Source organism: Nannobrachium achirus, assembly GCF_963921795.1.
Source record: "Nannobrachium achirus genome assembly, chromosome: 7".
In the NCBI taxonomy this organism is placed as follows: Eukaryota; Metazoa; Chordata; class Actinopteri; order Myctophiformes; family Myctophidae; genus Nannobrachium; species Nannobrachium achirus.
The window spans coordinates 39,497,398-39,521,691 of NC_137816.1; the positions used below are offsets into that span (position 1 = coordinate 39,497,398).

Sequence of the window (24,294 nt, forward strand, 5' to 3'; positions counted from 1 at the left end):
TACATTAATCGCCCTGCTGGGAGATTAATCGAAAATGAATCGTGATCGCGATTGTCTGTGTGTCTGTCATTACGACACACGCGCACGCAGTCAAAGCTCTTTCAAGTATTATTTTCCAGTAGAAAAAAGCGTTGCGACTATTTAACTCTCTATAATAAAAAAAAGAAAAAAAAAAACACCCGCAAGCTAGACTTTTGTTGCATGTGCCGCCGTTCCATAGTTGTCCCTGTGACTGTCTGACCGACGTGTGTGAAGAAAGAATGTAGCACTAGCAAGCAGCTACTACTAGCTAGCAGCTGTCTGAAGTTGCGGTCACACATATAATACACACTATGAAAAAAGTTATATTTTCAATTCAAAGTACATAGGACCTAGACCGATATCGAAGTCAAATGGAGGAGGGATGATAGCTCGCCTACTGATCGCCGTTTTTTTTTTTAACTTTTTTTTTTAAGAGGAACAAAGTTAATTTAAGCAGGTGCACTGGTATGAAAACTTTCTTCCTGGTCTACTCAACACTTAAATGTTGCACAGTCACTCAAGGATGAATGAGTGTGTACACACTACGCACACAAACAGAATGGAGGTGGCTACATAAGAGGAATGCATGATGAACACACACACACACACACACACACACACACACACACACACACACACACACACACACACACACACACACACACACACACACACACACACACACACACACACACACACACACACACACACACACACACACACACACACACACACACACACACACAGCGGTGTTGTTCATTAACTTAAATTTGGTTAACATTCCTGTTGGAGACAAAACTGGCAGAGCCTGTCCAACACAAGACACTCTGGGAGTCATAGCAGTGGAACAATTAGCAACTATAGCACACAATTCCATGCCTACAATCTAAAGCCACACTGTAAGGGCATCTCATGGTCTCTGGCTCAGGTTCTGGAGGAATCCAGACACCGGGCTACTAGGGCTTCAACTAAACTGCACCCTTGAACAAATTATTTATATTGGCCTAGATTAGGTTTAATACTAATATGACAACAGTAGTAGAAACTGAGGGCAGTGGTGGAAGGAGGCACACAACACAGGTCTCAAGCCAGACTTAAACCAGGGATGTTGTGAACTTGCGATTATGTGGTCAACACACTTTCCAGTCATCTACCAGTGAGTTTCAAACATTTGAATGTTTCTGAAAACACCAAAAAAAAAAGGCACGAAAAAAAAGAAGAAAAACGCCACCAAAGAACAGCACATCATTCAACGCAATGCTGTGTGTCCTGAACGCGACCTTTGCACTCTGCTCTTCGCACAATAAGCAAAGGATGGTAGGGTGGGAGAAGAGGCCTGTACGGGTGTCAATGCTTTGTCATTATGACTTGGCCATAGGTCGATAGAGAGGTCAGTACTGGTCTGTAAGATGGGAAGAATAATGGAAACCAGCTAGCAGAACAATGAAGGAGTGAGGACGAGAGTGGAGTGGAGCAGATCTCTTTGCCCAGCCTCAGCCCAGTGTCCAGAGGAGGAGATGACATGAGAGAGAAGCCAGGACACGGTGACCTGACTGATTAACACACTGGCTCTCCTTTCAAAGCAGGGGTCATCTCTGACGAAATCCACAGCCAAGAGCCCCCTTTTCTATAATTGTGCAGACTCCAACCAAACCGTAAAATCCTTACTGTTGTTGGTCCATTTGGGGGCACCTTTTAAGCTTTTTTTTTAACAGTTAACAATTTGAGCCCAATATACTTTAATCATACGATAAATAGCTAAAGTGATGTATTTTTTTAATATTTACAGAAAACATTTTACAAAAGGTCAAAATAGGAACTTCAGGTTCAAACTATAGTTGCTAAATTAACAGTGTAGATGAGTGTAGTGAACTGAACACACACTCCATCCCCTGCATCATGAACGAACGACTTACATGTCAATATCCCCCACGTCCAGCCCTGTTGGCAGGGGCTGTGGCTCTCCATCCCTCCTTTCAGCTACGGTTATCCATGTGTCTCCAAAACAATAAAAGCCAGGCCGCAGATGCCTGCCTACCCCCTCCCCGCATTGAGCTCCCTCTAGCTAGCCAGTTGAGGGGCCCCGCTGGAGGTATGGATAGGGGGGTTCGTGACCAGAGGTATTGTTACAACAGATGACATCACTCCACTGGTCCACGGCTGCTTACTTTCCAAAAGGAGAGGAGGAGGAGGGTGGGAGCGTGGCATGAAATGTGGGCTGTTGAGAGTCGTGACCTCTGCTATCTCCACCAACCAAATGGAGAGCTATGTAGAGTGATAACAACTAGAGTAACCTGCCTAAACCGTCCAAGGTAGAAAAATACTAGATTAAAATGTCACACATGATGGTGACAGATTTGTGTTTGCCACACAAGCCATTGATAGCGTCTTTAACATGGTGATCCTTTCAGCTAGCCAGGAGTCTTAAGGAACTTTTCATTACCACCCTCCTGGAACAGTCCTGATATAATCTAACTAAGCTGTCCTGAAATTAATGTGACTTTTAAAATAAATAATATATCCTACAAATCTTTCAAAAACAAACAAAAACATTATAAATATAACTTTTTGATAGATACAACTTTAATTAAGCATAGTATATGAAACTGAAATGTATGAAAACAACATTTAACTTTAATTATGCAAGCAAACAAACAAACATAAAATAGACAGAACTTTATTTTATTTAAACCTTTAAGCCCTGCTCAAAAATCTACACCCTCACAGCACATAGCATTGATATATTGTTTAGGCTCTAATAACCATATACTATGGTTATGAAGTCTGCCTTTGTACAGTTCTAATTCACTAAAGGGGTAAAATCATTAAAACACAGGCTGAACTCAACACCAAAATGACAACATTTAAGGTCAACTTCTGTCTGTGTAGGATAGACCGTCCGTTATTGATCCCATGGGGGAATTCAGGCGCCAGAGGCAGCACAGCAGGTGAGTTACAGGTACAGAGTAAGAGCGGTGCTGTAGTCATAAGACAATCATCACAGGAAAAAGCACTGTGAATGATGAATGTCAGTTCATCACAGTGATGTTGTGCTAATGACATAGACGCAGAGTATAGGACAGCATACATTCACCCTATACAAATAGCCTGCACTATGGAGGACAGAAAATACACACAGTGTCGCGCCCAGAGCAACGCCACTATGCAAGCAAACGGTATATGAACAACATACATCCTATGCAGTGGTGTAAAGTAACTAAGTACATGTTCTTAAGTACTGTACTTAAGTACAGTTTGGAGGTATTTGAACTTTACTTGAGTATTTCCAGTTTTCAGTACGTCTACTCCACTACATCTCAGAGGCAACTATTGTACTTTTACTCCACTACAATTATTTGAAAACTTTAGTTACTAGTTACTTTGCAGATATAAATGATTATATTATAAAACATACATTAATAGTAATACACTTTAGCCCTATTTTATACCTAGGCCATTTGAAAATAGCCGATCTACAAGTAGATCTGCTATTTTCAAACATTTTGTACTTTTACTTTTGGTACTTTAAGTACATTTTGATCCCAATCCTTTCGTACTTTTACTCAAGTATATTTTGAATTACAGACTTTTACTTGTAAATAATATCGATACTTTTACTTAAGTAAAACATCTGAGTACCTTTTCCACCACTGATCCTATGCAATGCCTCTGTGGAGGCCTAATATAAAAAATAAAATAAAAATCACTATCAAGCCAATGCAATTGCCAGGCAGATGCACTGATGACTGGCGTAAGGAAAAGGTGTTAAATCTTTAAACAACGGGTCAAAGAAATCTTGCAAGATTTCTATGCCATTATCAGCTATACAGTAAATGTCCCCTTGTGGGCCTTAACTGAACCTGGTGAAAACAGACTAAACATGACAGTCAATCATTGTTTCAATATCAAGAGGATGACTTCAAGGAAATTAACTATTTTACTGCCAGATGTAGGCTAAGCTGGGCTAATCATCTGATCTGCTCTTGCCAGTAAAGGTACATGTTTTCATGTGCCTTTGAAAATTCATAGAATATTATCCATCCGTTGTTTCCATCAGCGGTTTGTTAAAAGACTTTGCGGGTCTTCTAACGTTGGAAAAAAAGTAAAAGAGTTAATGAGTTAAAGAAAACACTGGATGGCAACACTCTGGATGGCCTGGTGAATACGCCGCGGTCTGACTGTCAACTGCAACTTGGGCAGCCCCAAAACCCACCTCAATCACCACCAGAAAAGACCTAAACAGAGCTAAATATGCAACTTGGTGTTCAACGAGCATAAAACCTACAAAATAATCCCAAGGAGCCACAACAGACAAATAAAGAGAGCAGCATGTATGAGTATCCTGGTTTCATCTTTAGAGAAGTATCTCTCCCATTGGCCCACCCATGATGCACCAGCCCTCCATCTTCACAAATGGAGAAAGGTTAACCAACATTACTTAACCCAGTGGTTCTCAAACTTTGACATTGTAAGGTCTCCCCTTAACTTTAACAGTGTACACATGGAACAATAGTTCCCTTTGTACACTGTCAAAGTCACAGACTTTTAAGGGTACATTTTGAACTCCATAAAGGAACTTTAAATCCACTCTGAGAATCACTGACTTAACCAAACATCACCAAGATGAAATGGTGTATTCTTTATGGTAAGATTACTGACTCTATTACTAAATCATGTCTACTGTAGTCTGTAACAGTGTAATTGCAAGTGTTTGAATATTTGTCATGGATGTTTAGGAAGAAACAAAACCTGTTGGTTTCATTTTCCTCACCGTTCACAGTAATATTAGCGTTCCCCGCCCAATTCTTGTCCCAAAATGAATTTACATCCTCCCCTATCCTTTATTTATTGGCCCTGGGACGACAAGAGGTCCTTAAGCTCGAGCGCCGCTTTCGCCTCATCAATCGGCCGAACTGGTATTGATCCCCCCACAGGGGTTTCTATTTACAGTCTGTTAGTCAGCAGGGAGAACATACGTGTGTGTGTGTGTGTGTGTGTGTGTGTGTGTGTGTGTGTGTGTGTGTGTGTGTGTGTGTGTGTGTGTGTGTGTGTGTGTGTGTGTGCGACTGCGCGTGTGTGTAGTTGGTGTCTTCCAGAAACTCAGCAACCATTGATCAGCAATTTCCCAGGATCCTGCGTTTGTGGACCTAATCTGCATTTCTCAGATACCCTGTGTTCTTCAAACATTACTACCTGCCCGCTGGTGAACTCACACAGACGTTGGGAAAAGTCATTAAGTCACTGTACCGATAGTGATAGCACACTGATAGTGACAGAATGTGTGCCACGCAACTAGCATATGGCCTGTTTACCAGTGAGACACAGACTTCGCTCTCCAGGACAGGAAGGTAGATAGAGATACAGAGAGAGAGAGAGAGAGAGAGAGAGAGAGAGAGAGAGAGAGAGAGAGAGAGAGGCTGGAGTAGGGATGGGACGATAAGCGATATTATCGTTTATCGTGATAAAAAACACTCACGATGATCGTATCGTGGAGATTTAATGTATCGTGAAATCGTCCTCCAACATGCACTGGGATCAATTCACCTTTTATTTGCCGAGCTGCATATCCAGTACCATTTTAAACCCTCTATAATTGGTAAAAGGAACTTATAATACATAGTATTACTTTATCAAATGTCTTTGCCAAAAAATAGCAGATCTACAAGCTCACAATGTGTCGCATTGTAGATCGGCTATTTTTTGGCAAATGTTCCGCCCCAGGATAATGGATGTTGGGGATATTTTGATTATCGCGTTGATATCGTAAATCGCGAGTTCTTTGGTCACAATAATCGTGATATGAAATTCTCATATCGTCCCATCCCTAGGCTGGAGACAGTTGGCAGACAGCCAGGGGATCTCACAGGGCGTGGTGTCTCTACATCCCAGGAAAAAAAAGCACAACATCACAGTCAGGGACTTTGCACTGCAGTGAAGAGCACAGCTCTGGTTCCGTTTAAAAAAAACACAGCGGGAAGCGACAAAGGAGAGGAGATAGAAAAGGACGGTAAAAGCATGGGCATGGAGGTATCAGGCACATGTCTGCCTGACCACAGGGTCAGCACACACTGGGAGTCTGGTCAAGGGGAGAGAGGAAAGCACCAGAGGTCTTCCTATGTCCTCCCCCACCACCCCTCTGCCCAGACGGGCCTGCTGGCTGGCTGGCTGGGGGGTTGGGCTGGAGGCTGGAGGATGGAGTGGCGTGGGAAGGGTTAAGTCCAAGCAGGCCCATCTGCTTCCTTGTCTGTCCTGTTGGCTGGCTCCTAGCCCAGTTCTTACCCAGTCTGCAGCCCGACACAAAGCATGGACAACTGACATGTACTGTGTACGCGCGCAAACACAAACACACACACACACACACACACACACACTTCAAATGTCCAATTCGCAAGGGTCTATGATGTTTTTATCAAAGTGAAAAGGTTTCCATATGGCCAACAAAAGGTATTCAGGTATTGTGCAGAATCCCTGTCCAACAAATACAGATCACAGATGCCCATCTTTGGTCCAGATGTGAACCTTTTGTTCAAATAGGGACAATTGTGTGAGTATGACTTCTCCAACATCTCTTTATTGATATGTAACAGGAAATGATCGTAACGCGGACCAAAAGAGGAGTGACTACAAACTAAAAGCAAGGCAGCCCCCTGTTCTAATACTGGTCTAGTCCTTTATTCAATCCATACACGTGGAAATAGAACGTCTTAACAAGGCAATCTGAGAAGAGAAGGCTAGGCTATAACCCCATGGAGCTGAGCTTATGCATGGAAAAAATCACACCCGTGTGAAGTGGAGCTGTGTGTGTGTGTGTGTGTGTGTGTGTGTGTGTGTGTGTGTGTGTGTGTGTGTGTGTGGATCATGTGTACCGATTTTTGTGACATTTGAAGAAAATATGTAGGAAAAGGAGCAAAAAGTGTGTTTTGGAGAAAATTCAAGATGGCGGAAAATCTATCATGGCGCAAATGGGCGTGGCCTATATGGGGAGATGCGTCATGACCCAAGGAATCCAGGGAAAAAATATTTTTTATTTTCCGACCTACGGTTCAAGAGTTACAGGCCAAAACGTAAAGTGGGGTGTTATGGCGCCACCATGCGGCCAAATGACACAAGTATTTTTTATTTAATCCTTGAAATCATTATGAACCTCCTCTCCAAGTCTTGAAACTCTAGCCCCTATGGTTTGCGAGAGACAAATAATTGAATGTGAGTTTTTGCAATTCCCATTATAAGTCAATGGGGAAAATTAATTCACGAATAAATTAATATCAATTAAACTATAGAACCTTTCTCTTAGAAAAGTAATAGCCCACGATTCCCGAGTAAGCCGGTCGATTTGACATATGGCGCGAGTGTGTGGTGGCGAAACTGTGGGACTAGTGGCGTGCCGAAGTTTAGGAAGTTCAGGCTACATACAGACAGACAGACACACACACACACACACACACAGACCCACACAGCCACGTATAGGGAGCCTGTGCTTCACACAGCTCCAAAAAGGAAAGAAAGAATAAAGGGGAGAGAGGAAGAAAAACATACAACAGCTACCTAAAGTTAAGCAGCCATACAAGCCTGGACTCATCCACACGGTGTGCAGCCGGACAGCTGCAGACAATCAAAGTCAGGAACAGGGGGAGCAACACATGCATCTGCACACACCCTCATAAAGAGCATGTTGTTGTGGTCTCACGAAGGAAGGCACACCTGGTTAGAGGAGAAACAAACGTGCTTGAACCCTCGCCGCTGTTCAATTCAATTCAATTCCATTTTATTATAGTGCCAGATAAATCACAACAGGTTGTCTCAAGACACTTTACATATAGAGCAGAGACTCGACGATATCCCACCCTTAGCCAGCAATTTTCGTGACAGCGGCAACGAAAAACTCCTAAATCTTAACTGGAAGAAACGTCAGACAGACCCAGGCTGGGCGGCCATCTGCCTCGACCTGTTCTGCCTTTGTATGAATGAATTACACAATGTATCCCAATCAACCTACTCCAACATTCAAACCCTGGGCTGCATATGACACTGTCGGAGTAAATATAACCCCCTTAACCCAGAACCAACAATGGTATGCGATGAAAGGTAATTAGACCGCATCCGACGCAGGCTAGCTGCCAATAGTGCTGCACAGTAAATCGAATACTGAACAAGATGTCTACCAAGAGTGTGGCCTAGGAACCACGCCATAAAAGGTACCTTAGGTAGTGAAAATGGTACTATATCAGCATTTTAAGACAGGTCTATGAATCTCCAACGTCATATTGATGACATCTTGCCTAAACAAATATGGAGGGGTGGATCTGAAGGCAGGTCTTAACTGCACAGAATCTCCCACGAATCGCAGTCGAAAAGCGTTGTTGCCGACAGGAAGCCATCGGGAGCTTGTCGGCAAGAGGCGCTTGCCGTCGATAGGGCTGGCAGAATCCGTCGATGGAAAACTGGGCCTGTTCAGTCGGTGCTTGCGGTCAGTGGTATATCCTCCACTAGAATGGACCAGTCTAGTCTGCTACAGTGCAGAACTTCCAGAAGCAAGCCTAAATAAGCCAGAGACATTTTCCCGTTGCACATTTTAACTAAATGCCATATTCTCAATCTCAACTCTCAATTTCCTATACTAATCAACTCCAAAGCAACGCTAGTAGTAATAGTGCTGAGTGTTGTTTTGGTGAGAGCAGGAAAAAACACTGCACGGAGTAAAAATCTCCGCCTCCGCCATCCGGTTGCCAGATTCTGTGACTGAAACAAGCGACCAGGTCTATGAAAATAAGCCCAAAAGAAGCGACCAGTTTCACCTATTGAGCTCTATTACATTAACTATTTTCTAAAAGAATGTTGAAAGCAAGGCCAAATAAGCAACTACACTTCAGAAAAAAGCGCAAACAAAAGCAACCCACAACTAGCAACATTATAGGAAAACAGGATCAAAGTCGCTTATAATGAGCAGACCTGGCAACACTGCCATACAGTAACTACAAGTCGGTGTCGGCTGAAAAAAAGTTAAGTGCTTAGTTTTTTGCAGTTCTTTGCAATTCTTTGCAGTCAGTGTACAGTTTGAAGGAGTCTCCTGTAGTTTCTTTGGTGTGGAGTCACCTTGAGATTGTAAAGTAAAATAATAAAATATTAAGGGACGGATATTGTTGGGCCACTGGAATCGTGCAAAAGAAATCTAGTTCCGATCTGTGTAGTGGAAGGGAAGACTTAGGCCCTGTTTAGTTCTTTTCTCAAATCCAATCTTAAATCAATTCTCGCTCTTTAAAAAAAAAGGGGGTTCCTTATACATACAAAAAGTTTTCAAAGTGTGGTTCTTGAGGGGGATTCCAGGGGGTCCCAATCATAATGATTGATAGTGAACCAAGTGGACCCTTATAGGTCAGTAACTCTGAGGTCTGTACAAATGGAACCAAATGGAGAGGGTTCTATTTGTGTACAGAGTTATGAGGGTCCATGGTCTAATGACAGACAAACTGGGGGTCCTTAAAATTAAAAGGTTTGAGAACCAATGTTATGGACGGCTCGCCCTCTTAGGCGCCAAGCCATAAAAATAAAAAATGACTGCGTTATCTGGTTAATAGGGATCATGTCAACGTCACTGCATCACAGCAGTGATGTTGTGCTAATGACGTAGCAGGAAACAAGCATGACTGAGTTACATGTGACACAGCATTGGTACAGAGTGGTGCTTTGTCTAGAGAATTGTGTTTTTTTTAATAGATAATGTAAGATGGCAGCAGTGCCAACAAGACCCCAACTTGTTGAAAGAGAGGGGGCACAAAGTGAAATATGGCAATGCTTTAGATTAAAAGTGAATGGAAAAGGCGTGCCAGTAAACATAGCGACATTGCTGTGCATGTGATGTTATAAGCCCCTTTCCCACTTGCACTGAAAGACAAATCAACTGGCAATGTTCCATACTGGTGTAATGTGGGAGCAGGAGGCGGTGTTGATTTTTGTAAAATGCTATTCCATAAATTGCTCCACTCTCTCTACAATAGCCTAAGTAAGTTTCACTTTCTCTTAACCACTTTCACCCTGGTGTTCCTGTCTGTATAGGTGAAACGTTCAAACAGATCTACAAGTTCACATCACGTTGTGACTGTGAGGTTGTCAATTATTTTGGTGAACAACACTGTTGTACCATAGGGCATAGGGTTAATGACTTTCACCTTTGTTATAAACATTGTAGTTGTGTACTGTAACATCAGGCATGTCTTGGACATAGTGAACTAAGAACTACTTACACTATGTTGGTGTAGCCAAGAGAGGTTTGCTGAAATATAGATGTTTTTTGCAAATATCTTTATATTACATCAGAGTAAGTGATCTACTTCCGGGTCATCACCCGTATGTATCGCTAACTTAATACCAAACCACTTGGCCAAGATGTACTACATATGTACTAAATATAGCTTAAAAATTCAAACACTCATCATGTCACCTTTGCAAGATGACGTTTCCAAACCTCTGTATACAGTTGTATTAGTTATTACCCTCATATTTTGCCTCTGTATAAAATAGCCTCAAGTCGAACAGTTAGCCAAATAGCTAATAGTTAGCTCACAACTTTCCACTTTTCTCTTTCACCTCAATCGCAGTAACATCCGTATACACCACGTCATCGCATCACCGATACTTTTTTTTTCCAAAACATTTTTTTTTTTCAATTTTCTTTGACCCATATTTGACCATTACACACCATGCTGCCGCAACATGGCGGTGAGGGCCGCACAGCGGCCTGAACTCTAACGATTACAATGCAACTTTCTAGTAGATTACAATGCAACTTGTTTCATCTGTTTGACATGTGCACTGCCACTGAACTCATTTGCTAATTTCTTGCCAATAATAATGGCATTCGAGTCAATTATGCTGCTATACTAGTTATCCCATATATATAAGGATGTAAAAGTTTGTGATTTGCCTGAAAACATTTGAAACAAAGCTCAATAATGGCACTTGGTAGTATTTCCTGTTCATAGGAAAAGTATAGAATCAACATTCATGTTCATATTGAAACAAAAGCGTGTTATTGCATATGTGGCTAGCTGCTAGCAAACACATCTATACTATAATTTTGCGAATGTCTGTCTGTCTGTCTGTCTGTCTGTCTGTCTGTCTGTCTGTCTGAAACAGCGTTTCTCCTCAGTGGCTGGAGCAATTGATCTGAAATTGCATCACCATTAGCATATGAACACACCTAACATAACTGTGAAGCCTGTTTGTCACTTTCACAAATCATATACTGTATATTAGCATTTTTATGGTGTATCTACTATCTATTCTGCATCTAGCATGAGGCACATCTATTCTGCATCTAGCATGAGGCAACATGTTTAACCAGCTCTCTCTGTGTGTGTGTGTGTGTGTGTGTGTGTGTGTGTGTGTGTGTGTGTGTGTGTGTGTGTGTGTGTGTGTGTGTGTGCGCAGGCAGGCGGGTGTGTGCGCAGGCGGGTGGGCGGGCTGGGGGGGGGGTAGCCATTAAACGAAACGGGTATTTCTTACATTGATGCTCCTACATATTATCATGCAAGCACCAGTTAAAGTTACTTTCCATCCCTCATATACTGTATGCACAGTGCACATCCCATAACCCACACACTGCACATCATTTTGGAGCTCATATCTTTGAACGGGTAAGGGCTAGTTATGACCAAACAACAGCAATGTAGCAGCATGCATGGATGGCCCTGCACGCTCTAACCTCAAATTCTGATTCTCGTATTGAAGTATCTTGGTGGACACCACCACCGTTGAGTGTGTGTGTGTGTGTGTGTGATGGGCAGACTTACAGTGTGTCAGAGAACAAGGTCAGCCCATCCCAGGAGAGGTGTTGGCTTACTAACAGAGCACAGCTACTTGAAACCAAGGTCAGTGCTCTGTGGCTACGAGAGGGACAGGAGACTGGGGCCAGACAGGGAGGGCTGTGCCACCAGGCTCAATGCTCATGTGTGCATGTTCCCATGCATGTGTATGTGTGTGTGCAATGTGCATACACATAACATTCGTGTGTGTGTGTGTGTGTGTGTGTGTGTGTGTGTGTGTGTGTGTGTGTGTGTGTGTGTGTGTGTGTGTGTGTCCGTGCATTGAGATGGATGGAATTCAGATTACTGGAAGGGAGAGGAAAAAAAGGCAACAACACATCTACTCCCCGTTCAGTGCTGAGTTTCCTGAAATCAGATGCCAGTCTGACATAAACAAATCAGAAAAAGGAGCCATTATCGCTGCCATTATGGCTGGAAACTGGAGAGTGGGGATCTTAGCTGCTCTCTCTACTTCTATGCTCATTCAACCTTTAATAGCCTGCTGCATGGCTTTGACTGGCTTCGTTAGAAAAAAGGGCCCCATCTACCAGTGGAGCCCTCTGATAGAGCTGGAGATTACAGCGGAGAGGCCTATAGAAACTCAACACCACCAATTCAACCCAAAGCCCTGGGCAGATGGTAAGCTTTAGCGATTCAAACTAGCTCTACTGCCCATCCAGAAAGTTGTGCCTTGACCTGCTCCTCTCCCCACGATTCAAATTTGTGTTCCTTCCTTCTAATGATCCAAAGGACTTTTCGATCTCTCTACATACTGTATATCAGTGGTTCCCCCAAATTATTTTGGGGGGTCCCCAGATGATTAACTTAATGTGCAACATTGTTTTCTCACTCTACAGTAAACAAACCAACATAAAGTGTAAGTCTATAGAGGGTATCTGCACATTTCTAAAGTGACAATTTAAGGACTTTTTAGTACCTCTGAAATGACAAATTAAACATTGGCCAAATTGTCAACTATTAGAGGCAGAAATTGTGAAAATAGCCGATCTACATGCTCACAACGCGAGGCGTTGTGAGCATGTAGATCGGCTATTTTCACAATAGAACTGTGTTAGACAAAATATAATGCCTCAACTCTGTGTGTTCGTCAGGGTGGGGGGTCCCCAGTTGAAATATCATTATTCTGGGGGTCGCGGCCTGAAAAGGAGGTTGAGAACCACTGCTGTATATAATAGGTAGGAAGATGGAACTCTCTTTCTCTCACAGCACAGTCATGGAGGAGTTTTTTGCAAATTCCAGCAAAAGGCTGGTGTGGTTCTGGCAAGGCATACTGTGTACTTACATTCTGATGCAATACACAGAATTTAAAGCTGCATTGTGTGAAACACAATGATAAACAAGGGAAGTTACTATAACAAGCCATTTCAAAACAACCAACCCCCTCCTCTGGGAGGGGGTGGTACTCTGTATGGTACCTAGACAAACTCTGCAACTACTGGCAGGCTTGTTAAATTTTATTATGTCAAATGAAGACTGAAGAGGTAGGTAGTTTAAATGTTTTCTTGCAATTCAATTGGTTTTACGTTGCACGGATACAGATCTTTGTAGTTAGTAATGGCCATTGAACTGAAATGCAGTTAGAAGCCATCTTGCACTGAGCAATCCACCAGGGGAAAACAAGGGTATGGGAGGGTGTGAGCACAGTTTAAAGTGGTGAGGGAGATGCCAAGGTGCTAAAACAAATTTGGCAGGAGTTCGGGGAGGAGAGCCGAAAGTCAAAAGGCCCTGACACATCAAACTGGCTAGAGGCTAGGTTAGGAGATCAGATTGGGAGACGTTGGGTCTTAAAAAGTTGTTAGAAGTTTATCCTGCACACACCACACAGACTACAGCTGACAATCAGTTCATTTTTTTCAGGCACTTTTTCCGCACCTGCGTGAGAGGATATAAATCTACCATACCTGGGTTGTTTAACCCACCCCTGCAGTGGGCAGGGTTTTAAGTGTTTGTCTGCAACATTGACATTAGACATGACATTCGTTCTCTCTCCCCCTCGGTGTGTGCTGTGCCATGATCTACACTAGGGAAAAATCCCAGTGACAATTCACGCTTCACTCAGATCATTCCTGTCACTGTGTGTGTATATGTATGGTACGGGCTCAAAACGATTGCTACAGGAGCTATATCAACCATTACAAATAAAAGAATGTCTGTCATGATCTGAACAATCATGATGCATTTTTGAATGTTTTGAGGGTTTGAGTGCGATATTGAGACTCACTCGCTGCCTCTCTTTCTCTCTGTGTGTGCTGTCCAAATCAGGTAATAGGGTGATTTCCGACCATAGACGCTAATTGACAGCAGCTTGAAGTGTCAGGGCCTTTAGGAGAAGTTGCGATTTGGGGTGGATTTTGATAACATTGTTCTTGTCTCAATGAAACCTTCATAAAGGACATTTATTGTTATGCCTTGTGATCATTTCAAATATAAATACAATTCAATTTTCAATTCAAAGGAGCTTTATTGGCAATGGCATGAGAAATCATACGTTTACATTGCCAAAGCAAGTGTCACAAATAAAATAAAAACAGTCGAAAATGGGGAAAATATAAACAGTTGGAGGGTGTACAGCATTGTGTCAATACAATGCAGCTTTAGATGTCCTACCTAGGTTGACAGGTGGGTCTAACATTTTATTAGCTATTAGCTATTTTGTACTCACATTCAAAATTCATAGGGGCTGCAGTGAGTGGGCTGACGGTGTTGGGTGGACAAACAAACCAGGCAGTGGTGGAGGGAGGTCTAGTTCAATGTTATCTTATCCTCCGCCATGCTGGACCAGAGCCTAGCGACTCTAAAATTAGCTTCTACATCTAAACACAGACTTTGGTGAGGCGGCCACTCTCTGATGGGAACTTGGCTTGTGACTTGAACACAACACACAGGGAGCAGGAACCAGGACTGTATGCAAACACACACGCACACTCCAACTAGAGGACACACAGGTCTGGCTGTCTCCCATCACAGGTACAATACGTGCGTGCATGATAGCATTAGCATTATCCTATGGTGAGAATACGATGGAGAGCAGAGCCTGGGAAACGAACACCACTTCCCACAGAAAATAAAAACATGGAAGGAAAGTCACAAACTGTGCTTGTCTTCCTCCAAACACTATTCTGGTTTTCACCATTCAATGAAACCACTGCCAACCCTCAGCAGTAACCCTAAAACCCCAGAACTGTCTTTTGAGTTTTGAATCACACACAAGTCATACTCAGAGAGAGAGAGAGAGAGAGAGAGAGAGAGACAGAGAGAGAGAGAGAGAGAGAGAGAGAGAGAGAGAGAGAGAGAGAGAGAGAGAGAGGGGGAGAGCGAAAGAGAAAGAAAGGGAAAGAGAAAGAGGGAAAGAGAGAGACACAGACATAGACTGATTGAGAGACTCAACAACAGTATAAATCTTTTCAGTGTAGAAGCTCCTACCATCCGTGCTCGACTATTTATCCTTTTTCAATCTCACGCCCACACGCTGCTGCGTCTCCAGCTCAGAAGGCTAACTGGTCTGAACCAGCGTCACATGGGATGCTGGCCTCCCACTCCTTGCCTGCTAACTGTGGCCTGCTGCCAGGTGGGAAACTGCCTGTGGCCAGAATCATACTGCAGTGCACACCAGCTCAAGAACATGGAAGAATTAGGGAACAAGCAACGTATCAGAACCCTGACGCAAGTCAATGCCAGGCACAGTAATTCCCTAAATGAACTCCAACCTCCCCCTCTGATCCTGCAGCGATGCTGGACAGAGAGCCTAGGTCAGACTGACCCGGCAACACAACAAAGTGCCAGCCCTATCTCTCTCCCTCGCTCTCTAGGTCCGTGCAGCCCCGCTTGCAGACTTCACATTCCTCTGCTGAAGATGTGAGCGGCCTGCCATCCTGCTTGCTAATGGCGACTTACTCTGCTTCACAGAGCCGTGCCTGTTCTCCGCAAACAGACTCCTTCTATCTGCCATTAGTATGTGGCCTGCCTGAGGGAGGAGGGGGGGCTGGGGGTGAGGAGAGGGGAGGAAGAAGTGAAGGTTGGGAGAACAAAGCCCCTATAGTTGTCTCCAGCCAGGCCGGGCCGGGCCAGCAGGGGAGAGTTATGTAATATGACTGGCAGGGCCCACTAGCCTGTTCACAGAGCTACCACACACTAATCCCCACTGAGAAACAGGGCCCTGCTTCAGAGGGGGACAGGGGAGGGACGGACACTCGGACAGAAAGATATATAATATACATTACGTAGAGAGAGAGACACAGAAACGTGAATGAGAGAGAGGGAGAGAGGACAGAGAGAGGGCACGTCAACTACGTATGCTGGGAATACGCAGGTAGGAAAGAACAATCACAGGTCTTTCGTCTGCATCTCATCCCACACACACGCACGCACGCACGCACGCACACCCCTGGGTTTCTGGTGTCATGAATTAAGTGTTCATACAACTCTTAGTGTTCATTAAAGAGATGGATTTTCTGCTTCTTGCCACCCTGTGGATTTTTATCATCTTATACATACAGCTCCACTCAATCTTCAGAGGACAAAATACACTAGAGATTCTGCAGGACAGACCTCCAGTAGCCAGACTTCGTAGTGGCGGCGCATCCAATTGCGGCGGCCCGTGCACCCTAAATGCACATCGTCATTTCGTTGTAACAACTCCGTGTGTACTTGTACCTGTACTGTGCTTGGAAATGAGTTGATCATTGAATATGCAACTGTGCTCTGTGCTTGTACCATATGTTACAATGACAAATAATGCTTCTACTTCTCTACTAGAGATAATTATGAAACTTAATAGACATAAAATGAAAGATAAAAGAAAGGAAGCAAGGTGAGGCAAAGAGGAGGTGTTAAGACCGTGATTAACTCATTCACTGCATTAAAAATGTCTGCCAAAGTGCCAGGATGCCAAATTCACCCTGAATAACAATAAAAATAATAACGCATGCCCAAAGCACGAAAAGATCATGTACCACATGTGTGCATGCCGTTCACAGCTTTCAAACAAAAAAATCTGCTTGGAAATCCGTTCAGGCATTCATGAGATAGCAGCCATTATGTTTTCTTCAAATGTAAACAAACATGGATGCCATGTTCGAAAGATGGGGTTGGTATGGGGGTTAAACATGCATTTTCGCGATCGCAACCATGCCAAGTCCAAAAATGCATAAAAAAAAAACTCTGGAAACTCGGGCGTGGGGCGTCAGAGTACAGGAATAACTCGGGAAACTCGTGAGGGGGCAGACAATGAGTTAAGGAAACGGCTGCTAACCCATAATACCACTGCTTTCTCTCTCTGAACATGGTTAATGGTTAAGTCCTTAGGGAATGAAAAATTGACGAATTGTAAGTAAATGTTTGACAAATTTGTGATTACAGAGACCGTTGCGTCATGGCAATAATGGGGTTGTGGCTTACCGAGCGAGACCTGCGTAACAGCTTCGGTATGCCATTTCATAAAGCTGAAGTGACAGGTAAACTCAGGGTGACATACAGACAAGGCAAACATTGATGTCAACAGATGCTACTGGAGCTTTGTGGCCCTCAGAGTAAGCCTCTGCTCTCCTGACATCAAACCTTCCGCAGTTTAAAGCACCTTTCAGACGGGAGGCGGTTGACGCGGGTGTTCTCGCTTGGATCAGCGGGGATCACACCGCGGTGGAGACAAAAACATAATTGCTCTGCGAGTAAACGCCGGGCGATCCATGCGTCCCAAATAATCACCCGCCTCTCATTGAAAATTAATTGCTAGGGTGCGTCAACTGCCTCCCGTCATAGAAACCTAGTCGTCATAGGATTTTCACATAATGAATAATTGAGTAAGCATGTTTGGTGTCTCACAGCATATCTATTGGTACCAGGCATCTCTATATATGGGTAACTGGTCCGATATACATCACTGGCCAGATGGCCAAGACATGGCGCTTGAGGTCGCATGTCGCCCTGAGGCGCCTTACTAGTATATACACACTATATAATGCAGATAGTTTTACTGTATAACCTCTTGCGTCATGGTTTGGTAATCTGGCCTTTAGAAATGGAACAGCCTAAACCAATAAACCAGCCTAAACCAGTAAATCTCAACTCAACCTATCATCTCCATTACACCAAGCAGCTAGAGAGCGTGGTGGTCAGATCTATTCTATATGACTGTTCTCAACCTTACAGTGAATTGTATTGGTTTCCCTCTGGCTGCTAGCTTATAGAGCCTGAGATGCTAAATTAAGCAGTACAAAAATGGTTTTGTACCATTTCATCGGTTCACTGTTGAACAAGATGATCTCGCTAACAGGCACCGTATGTTTATGCAACACTTATGCATGTTGTACGTCCTATGTCTGGTGTGTATGTCTGTGATTAGTTCGAAGTTTGATGTTTTATACAGTTTATTCATTTTATATGTATCTTTGGAGAGCAATATAGAGGGGGATGTAGGTGACATGAGAAACTGAGAATGGGAGCAAGAGCTGCAGCAAGGCGAGATGTAGAGGGAGTGGCACCTAAGAGAGCCACACAGACAGAGAGAGACAGAGAGAGGTAGAGATAGAGAAAGGTAGAGCGAGAGACACAGAGACAGAGGGAACGAGATAGAGGCACTTTCAGTCTGTCTCTGCTCACCACGGGCAAGGTGGAGGATTTGGAGCGGTTAAAAATAAAGTCTGATTCTGATTTACCGAGATGCTTGCCTGGAAACCATGTGACTTACATCACATGAGTAGAGGAGAGAGAGAGAGGGAGAGAGAGGGGGAGGGAGAAAGGGGGGGGCGGCATAAACACTACACACATTACACCCCCGGTGGCATACTAAGCTTTGTGATCAGTTTCCTTGGTTTCCACTGACAGTAAGCAGATATAGGCGGCTCAGAGTGGTAAACAGCAGCAGCAGCTCCTATTGGTTCACTGCCTCTGGCTCACAACGTGTAGGGGGAGGGAGAGACACAGGGAGGAGAGAGGGAGAGAGAGAGAGAGAGAGAGAGAGAGAGAGAGAGAGAGAGAGAGAGAGAGAGAGAGAGAGAGAGAGAGAGAGATACTCAGAGAGCAAGGCTAGCTTCCTGTGCATGGTGGAGTGGGTCTGAGCCAGTGATGCAGATGTTTGGGAACACAGTTACATGATGGAAAAACTGCCTGCGTCACGGTGCAGTTCTCTGTCCCTGTGTCTCTGATCCAGCCTCAGAGAGATGAGGATTTGAAGTGTGCTCAGCCCGACAACAGGCAAAGGGAAAATATCGAGACAAAGTGGAGGCCTATAACTATGTACAGTATGTGTGTTGTGTGAGAGAAGGCGGTGGGTGTGGGGTGGTCGCTGCTGCTGGTGGTCACCCGCTGGTTCTGCACAACAGAGACGGTGACCCACTTTCTTCAGTCTCACTAATACGCACACCATAACCATACGCACACACACAAGTACACGCACACACAGAAAGAAAGCCTTTGACAAAAGGACAGGAAGGCAGAGGCTAGGTATGCACTAAGCTCTGCTCTTAATACATGCATTCCAGTGTAGAGAGCTCAATGCTGTTGCTCTTTGAGCTTGCCTGTTGGTACAAGCAGTGCCCACACACACACACACACACACACACACCCTTGTATGTCTGGATGAAGAGCGTGGCTGGCCTGTCGTACTATGTATCCACAAACAGTTTCCATCTTACTGTCTACATCAGTCAAAAACACTTAGCAGCTAGCTATGAAAAACTATCCACAATGTGTGCTGTGTGTGTGCGTGTGTGCGTGTGCGTGTGTGTGTTTTTTTTTCTTTTTTATCAAAATGGTCTCCATAACAGCAGCTATGGCAAAGACATTGAGAGGATCGTTTGACAGTCAGATGGAGAGTCATTTTCAGGAAGACAAGGAGAACCAACATACCGATTCCATGGCTGTGGGAGATGTCGGGGGGACTGAATTCCCGCTTGAGAAAAAAAAAAAAAAAAAAAGGCTGCTGCCACTGCCGAAGAGTCCACAGAATCCTGAAAAACAAGGAGAAACCAGAAACAGAACATTAATTACGGGCACGGTGCTAGTAGTTTCACATTCCTTATGACGGATGGAGAGGCAGAGGAGGAGAAATGGAGGAGAGGTTCATGTTTCACTCCCAGGATCACTTCTCTCTGGCAGGGCTGGAGGCCTAGTCCAGTCCAGTCCAGGGAGCCATGTGGAGGCCTGTGCACACTGGGCCTGAGCCCCAACACACCACAAGCCTTTCAGTCCCCAGAAGGAGCCCCTCACCCTAATAAAGGGACTATAGGCCACAGGGCAGATTCAACCCCTTTCCCCATGTGTCACACTTACGACTAATATATACAGATTTTCAACTGAAAAGCATGAACATGTGGTGTTTTCTTCTAGAGTAAGGGTCTTGAACAGGGGGTTTTCTTTTTTATATTAACCACTTGAACCCTAGTGTCCATATTCAAAGAACTTTAGCCAATAGCAGATCTTACAAGCTCAGAACGCCTCGCGAGATCGGCTATTTTCGGCAAAGAGCTTTGGTGTCCAGGAGAGAACGAGCAGACCTAAGTACAAAGTGAAAGGTCAAGTTCATCAAGTATTGACGGTTCAAGTGGTTATATATCTGATAACACAAATTGACATGAATACAAAATGCACTGACGATTGTGCTGTCAAACGATGAAACTATATAGGGGTTCTTGCCTGGCCTGAAAACGTTGAAGACCCCTGGCCTAATATATACAGATTTTCAACTGAAAAGCATGAAAATGTGTTGTTTTCATCTAGCGACAGTCGTGCGACGACGTATACATTAGCCATTATCATGTGCCACAGGGAGGTCCACTGTCCTGTCCTCAACCTTTTGTTCTGGCTACATATGTCCTGCCTCTGTTCTAGTGTCTCACCCAGTCTCAGTGGGCGGCAGCAGTTACCCCAGCTCTATACGCCCCTGCATCTAACCCAAACTAACCCAAACCCAGCTGTCCCCAAACTCGCTCCCATCTCTGGCCCCATGGTCCAATAACACAGCCAAAGCCCAACCCAGTGGCCATGAACCATGCAGTCCTGCTCAAGTTCCTATCCCTCAGTTCCAGTTTGCCCTGCCCCCAGTCCCTTCTCTCAGTCAGGACAGGGGTTTATCTGGATTTGGGAGGCAGTCAGGGGGGCTTTGCAGGGGCCCAGTGTGGGGCTCTGAGTTTGTGACATTCCTCCATGGCTGTGTGACTGTCACCCAGGCCTGAACTCACATTTCTTCCATGACACTGGTATAAAGTTAACCGTGAGAGACGCAGGGGACCAGGGGGCGACCAAAGGGCAATACCACCATGCACAAACCAGTGTCTAGAAGCAACAAGGTTTGCTTGCTCAGAAATATCTACACATATAAATGTCAACGAACACTCCAAAAAGGTAGTAAAGGATGCAGAGTTAGTAGACAGACTGACAGAGGGCAGCCAGGACCACCAGCTCTAATGCAGGGGTAATAATAATAATAATAATAATAATAATAATAATAGTTGTCTTCAACAGGGGGTCTGGGACCCCTTGGGGGTACTCAGAGTTACTACAGGGGGTCCTCCAAATCTTCCAAACCTTTTTATATTAACAACTTGAACCCTAGTGTCCATATTCTGAGAACTGTAGACCAAAATATCAGATCTACAATCTCACAACGCCTGAGGCGTTGTGAGCTTGTAGATCGGCTGTTTTCGGCAAAGAGTTTTGGTGTCGAGGGGAAAAAAGAGCAGACTAAGTACAGAGTAAAATGTCAAGTTTATTAGGTAATGACGGCTCAAGTGGTTAAATATCTGAAAACACAAATTGACATGAATCCAAAACAATGATGATTGTGCTCTCAAACGATAAAACTATATGGAATCTATGAAAAGGTCCCTGCTCCATCTCTCTCTCAACTAAGGGGTCTGTCCTTGGCCTGAAAACATTGAAGACCCCTAGTCTAGAAGCAACAAGGTTTACTTGCTCAGAAATATCTACAAATATAAATGTCCACGAACACTCCAAAAAGGTAGTAAAGGATGCAGAGTAGTAGACAGACTGACAGAGGGCAGACAGGACCACCAACTGTAATGAAACAGGACTAACTAGAGCCGTGTTTCTACTGGAACACCAGTATATTTCCAGATAAAATGATAAATTGCCAGTATAGGCAGGTAAGAGTCATTCCCATATTACTGTGTACCGTCATGTGACTATATCCATAATAGATAATATTACTGGTACAGTAACGATCAGAAATAATATATATCCATTTGCAGGCTGGCTAATTTATCTTAATCTCTGTCTGTCTGTCTCTCTCTCTCTCTGAGCACTGAACAGTCCCATTACTTGTATTCCTCTTGTAGTTGGACACTCCATCTCTGTGCATGCAAAACATAGATTTTTTTTCCAGCTAACCTCTTATGAGTTACGCCAATATTTCTGTTTTTATCAGGTTGTGCTCAACCTGAATCTATGAACATGCCGATTTCTACTTCTAGTCATATTTTCTTTCTGGTCATCACCTACTACGCCATAGGGTGCGCAACTGCGCAGCTACGTATTAGTTTGTATTGGCCAGTGTGCGCTCAGTGTGTTCAGTGCTGTATATTTGAACGCACCCAAAAACAAGAAATTGCAAGACAATGCAAATCTTTTGGACAAAATCCTCTCCCGTTTGCACGTTGCAGGAAGCCTTGATGAGTGATTGGCTCGCTGTCACACACACACACACACTGCTCTCTCGTCCCAACACACACACAGAATAATATACCGGCATTCAAAATCGGCGCACGTTCCCAAAGGACACCAAAATTAAACATTCCAGAAAAGAAAATCCACAATGATGCGTTCCTTAGTTCGAGTCCATAGAAAGAAAGCTTGTTTTGACCAAAGACTCAATTTGTAAAAAGAATCCAAGATAAATGGATTTTTTCAATTCCAATAACCTGGAAGTGAATGGGGAGAAAAGGTTTGGGATTCCGGTTGTATCGGTCTCCTAGCAACCTAGCACCATCCCTGACTAGCGCTTTTCTTACAGTAGGCCTAATCGGACGTTATTCCATCCATTAACCAGTGGTAGAGGCAAAAAGAAAAACAAACTATCTCTAGCGCACAGTACCTCTGAGCAGGCAGGTGGGGTTTAGTGGCTGTTCGCCTTCCTACAGTGGCCCATTAGGGACAAAACTCTGTGGAGACATCTCCTACAATTATGAAAAGACAGAGGTAAACAAAAATAATTGTCGATTGATCAGAATAAGCGATTTAGAGTAATGCCCCACCGCTCGTGGTCAGAGCTGTGGTGGACTCCAGATGAAAAAATAAATAAAATAAAAAATAAAGATGTACCAGTACCACTCGTTCTGGGACATCATAATATCAGATTAAGGTAAGAAAAGTCGTGAATAATCCTTTAGCCCAGGGATTAACAGCAACCCAGGTATATTAATTGTAGATGAGCAATTGAGAATTGGTTCCAAATTCAAACAGTCAACTTAATTGTAGCATGCTGCATGAACAGGCAAACGGAACCTATCAAACAAATCAAGCCTAGTCATTTCAGATCAGACATGCTCAGTGAGGGCTCCAGACTAACTTTTCCACTGGTGCTGTACCGTCACCTTTATGACTTGAGACTCAGCATCACCTTCAAATGATGACATAAAATCTGAGCACTCAGCAGAGGAAACACGTATCGCTGTCATGGCTAAACGTGTTGGTAGTCAATGATCGTTATCTTCAAACAAGAAGTTTTAGTCCTGAACTGCCAAAGCAATCCATCATGCAGTATCACTGGGGTTTAGTTAAAACATGTTTCGCCACAAATAGTACAATATCCATTTAACACTTAACAGGCCTAAACAGTATATGTGTCTGCAATTATTTTCATGAACAATATTTAGGTGTTCAGTCCTTTCAATGATCTTACAGCTAAACTGGTTGGCACACTGACCATATTTTAATTAGCATAATATGCAAATTAAAAAGGAATTCATATACATGTAATTGAGATCAATGGTTCTCAAAGTGGGGTCTGGGATCCCACAGGGGTCCTTGAGATTCCAGGGAGTCCCAGCAAAATGAGCACTGGTTTCATTTCAGTATTATTTCAACGGCTGTGAAATGGTTAGTCCAGTGAGAGAATGTATAAGGATCACTATTCATATCAAAGGGTTCACTCTCTCCATAGAGTTGTAGAATTCTGCGCTAAATCTAATCTGATATCAAAGCTCTGCTCCTTATTGCAGTCCCTGGCACAAATCCTTTTCAAACGTAGTTACTAGGGATGTCCGATATTGACTTTTTTACCGATAACCGATAATATTCAACTCTTAATTTCCGATACCGATATTAACCGATACCGATATATGCTAGTATATAAGCTGCCTAAGCTGCGTCTCAAGTTCTTAAATTAGATCCTATTTCCTACACTTCTTTTCTATTTCCTTGTACAAGGTATTTGATAAAAGCAAGGAACTAGGAAATAGGATTTGATTTAAGGACTTGAGACGCAGCTCTAGTCTCA

The 24,294-nt window shown here is 43.6% G+C and overlaps 1 protein-coding gene across 1 annotated transcript in view; it reads right to left on the reverse strand.

Moving 5' to 3' along the window:
- ankrd11 (ankyrin repeat domain 11) overlaps positions 1-24,294 on the reverse strand; it is a 174,764-nt gene that overhangs the window by 99,304 nt on the left and 51,166 nt on the right. Inside the window, exon 2 of the mRNA XM_080730457.1 lies at positions 19,689-19,789. The gene's annotated coding sequence lies outside the window, so the exon portion shown is untranslated. The remainder of the gene's footprint in view (positions 1-19,688; positions 19,790-24,294) is intronic.